This window comes from Halyomorpha halys, unplaced genomic scaffold (genome assembly GCF_000696795.3).
Source record: "Halyomorpha halys isolate HHAL.00 unplaced genomic scaffold, Hhal_1.1 Scaffold202.1, whole genome shotgun sequence".
NCBI lineage: Eukaryota > Metazoa > Arthropoda > Insecta > Hemiptera > Pentatomidae > Halyomorpha > Halyomorpha halys.
Genome location: NW_027116652.1, coordinates 26,556 through 30,483, shown reverse-complemented (window position 1 = coordinate 30,483; position 3,928 = coordinate 26,556). Strand labels below are relative to the sequence as shown.

The following is a 3,928-nucleotide window of genomic DNA, read 5'->3' as shown; positions in this document are numbered from 1 at the left end:
AACCTTCAAAATGCTCTTTTATAACGCCAAATCAATTTATATAAACATATTCAAAACATAACAATTTCTGCAAGATGACGGCGTTTAGGACTCACCGTCCATTTTCAAAATCAATATCTAAAAATATTTTATTTTTCTAACTCTAAATTATTAAAAAGAACTACGAGAAAAATGTTAGATTGAAAAATTCATATACAATAATATTGTGATTAAAAAGATGGATGGTGTAATGCATATTAAATATAATGTTTTCAATTATAGTAATATGTTTTTAATTTTAAAAAGAGATTGTTATAATAATAAAAATGAGGTATATGAAATAACGCTGAAACTGTTAATAATTTTATATTGATTAGAAAATGGACAGTGAGTCCGTAACGTACTAATAAAATTTTAAGTTTTTATTATTATTTATTTATTTTTTTAACTTATTTATCCATTCAAGTATTTCTTTTAACCAACTTTTTATTATATTTTCTTTGAAATTTACATATTAGTTTTGTTTTAGTGAAATGTATTTATTTGTTTTTTATCTGTAAACTGATCTACTGCTGTGACTATTATTTCTCTGGTTTGATCTCATATTGCTGCCGAGGCCATCTTCTTTTCAGACGCCTCGGAGGATTGTCCGGAATAAAAGAGGAAGCAAGATGAGAAAGTGATGGGTTTGAATGGATAGGGAGTTTGTAATAGTAGGATTGATATCTGGTTCGGGCTTGATCGGTTACAAATGGAACATTAAGGTCTTTGTGGATGATTTTATTTGTGACAAAGTAGGGAGCATTTAGGATTTTACGAAGGATTTCGGATTGTAAGGATTGGATACGAGAGGAATTTGATGGTTTGGTGGAACCCCAGAGCTCAACGCCTTATGTCCAGATAGGCCTTATAATTGTCATATGAATCAGTCATTTGTAATGAATTGGAAGTTTGGACCGTTTGTCTAGTAAGTACTGTAATAGTCGAAATCGACGTGCATTTTCCTGTCTTTTCAGTCTTGTGTGAGGATTCCAGGTTAGTCGTTTGTCCAGATGTAGTCCAAGATAGCGGATCTGTTCTACATGGGTAAGGGCAACATTATTGAAGTATACTGTAGGGCAGTCAGTAGGTTTACGACGTAGGGTAAAGGTAATTTGATGGGATTTGTTGGAATTTATTTTAATCCTCCAATTACGACACCATTCTTCGAGGGCTATAATATGGAATTGAAAAGTTTGGGATGCCATTAATGGAAAGCAAAAATTAAAAAGACAAAAAAAAAACCCAAAAGAGAATCATATTTAATTATAAATTGTGTCGGTTTGTATCTAAATAGATACAATTAATTTTTTTTTATTATTATCTTACTAACAATAATTATCAATTTTATTTACAGGAACATCTCCCCATCGTTCCCCTTCATCCCCTCATACTTGAGAATGATTTTACTCCACAAATCCTGTATACTGTACACTGCCTCGCCATAAATTAGGGTCTTTAATTTTCTCAGTACATAAAATTCATATTTTCTGAGAAAAACAACGGATAAAGATGAAAATACAAAATTTTTATTTTTAACCCATACCGTCGAGCATGGGTCTATGGGTCATATGGACGTTTTTGTTCCTCTTAAGGTATAGTATAGTAGCTGCTCCCACAAAATGAATCATTTATAGGACACCTTGTATATACCTATAAATGTACATTATAAGGTACAGTAGACAATGTTTATGGAATGGAGCCATTAGTGTGAATTAAATTTAATTATCGATTAATTTAATTGTATTTTTCAAGAAACTTTCAAAATTAAATCCATTTTTTTTTTTTAACAAGGAAAGTAATTAGATACAAAGCACAAAATGAATAGGCGAATTTTCGTTTAATTATAGGAAGTATTGATAACGAAAACTAAATTTCTCGAAGCATTTAAATCTCACACAAACGATATTGAATTCAAAATCGATAGTAATTCCGCCAAATTTTGAAACATGGCTACAGCTTCTACCAAACTCAACTGAATCATTTTTTGTCTGGATGAATAGTGAAATTTATTTCAAGGAAAGTTCATGCGCGCGGACTATAAAATGTAGACATGTTTGAACACATTTAACGCATAATAAATTCAAACGAAAACCGCTGTATAAAATATAAAATATGGGCTAGCTCCTCGCGTGTAACCATGGAGGGGATATTGTAGATAAGGATTTTTTGTGGGGGGACGGATGGGCTTCTCATAGCATTACCTGTCTTTCTATTGCAAGCATCTTTATTTGGTTTATTAGTCATAAACTATAATAAATCACCATTCGTTTATCGGTATTATTGTCTTCTTCATCTTCGCTAGCAAATCAGGTATGATAGATTTCTTTGATATAGATGTATTTGTAAGAAAGCTTGTAGAGTCATATGCTTGTGTTTCGTTTCATTTTTAACCGATTACTTTATCATTATAATGGATATATTGATTATTAATTAATTTTATGTATCATTTTGGTTACTTAGTCTTATGTAAACATATATGCGGCACTATAGAAAACTATTTTGCTATTTAACACAATTACATGTTTCTCATAATGAATTACATGCCCAATTATATCAATAAGAGTAATTTTTTGATAAATTAGTTCAAAAAAAGGATCTATAAATAAAAATGTCTAAGTTTATATATGTTTTTATTAATTAAATAATTATATAGAAAATAACAGAAATAAGATTCTCATATAATGAAAAATCCAGATTTTCACAACTCACCTGGTGGGGGAAATCGTATCCAACCACTCTTTGGAGCACTTTTCACATTAAGACCGTTTTACAACGCACTGAATAAAAACCACAAAGACACAACACAAAACTCCAGCACAAAGGTTTAGGTAACTACACATGTTTGAAGTCGGATTCAAACTGGGCCTTTTCTACCTGCATAACGGAATGATAATATGTTATCAAGGGAAGAAGATATCTAACGCAAGATATAGATTAAAATATAGTATAGATACACAAGGGGAACAATTTATAACTTCATAGATTATCACCGTATCTGGTGGCAAACATCAGGAGATAAATTTGATAAAGTTATATTTTCCCGAAAAAAAAAAGACTCTATTGGATCAAAGGAATACAAGATGCCGGACCTTAAGCACGCTCGGAAGCCATTTTTTATTTCAGGTAGGACGAAACTATTTTGTTTTTATAATATTCATTTTCTTTTAACGTTTGCGATTATTATTTTAATTTTTCATTTTTATTTAGAATAACGACTTAAATTAAATGTCTTCCAAAAATATTGACAAATGATAACCGAATTGAGCATTAAACATTGAACGTTAATCGTATATCTGGTGGAGAGCCAATACATACGTAGAGATTTAAACTCGAAATACAAAATATTAAAATTTAAAAAAATTAAAACTAGAATTTTTTTCCAATCCAAAACATTACTACAATCCTATGTTTGCTTGAAAAAGTCCAAAACTTTATACTTTATACTGTGTATATAAGTATTTTAAACATGATATCAAATGCTGTAATAAATCTAGTTAAAAATGGGTGATGCGTGGAGCAATGGCTGGGAGGGGCAATGAAGTGGTTTGGCGTTTTGTTCGGTTTAAATTAAAAATATAAAATTATATCTTCTAATTTTTAAATTTAATCATAGTATAATAAAATAGATGAATTATATAATTCTGATAATACAGGAACACTAAAAATAATATTAAATATCCTATTTTTTTATGAAATGAGAATTTGTTTTTAGTAAACATGACATTACACTTTTGAAAATATAGAATATAAAATAACTATAGTTATGTTCCAAACAACAAGTATTTTACTTGGTCTCGTTCAGACAACTACTAATAGACTAACCACAAACCACTAATGATATGTCAGAATTTTCTTTTTTAATTTTTATTTATATTAATAATATAAATCTATTATAGTGTATCAAAGT

General features: G+C 29.4%; 1 long non-coding RNA gene across 3 annotated transcripts in view; it reads right to left on the bottom strand.

The window, feature by feature from the left end:
- LOC106679432 (uncharacterized) overlaps positions 1-3,149 on the bottom strand; it is a 205,510-nt gene extending 202,361 nt beyond the window's left edge. For all 3 annotated transcript variants that reach the window (XR_010845125.1, XR_010845124.1, XR_010845126.1), the window contains exon 1: positions 2,731-3,149. This is a non-coding gene — a long non-coding RNA (uncharacterized lncRNA). The remainder of the gene's footprint in view (positions 1-2,730) is intronic.
- Positions 3,150-3,928: the final 779 nt, after the last annotated feature.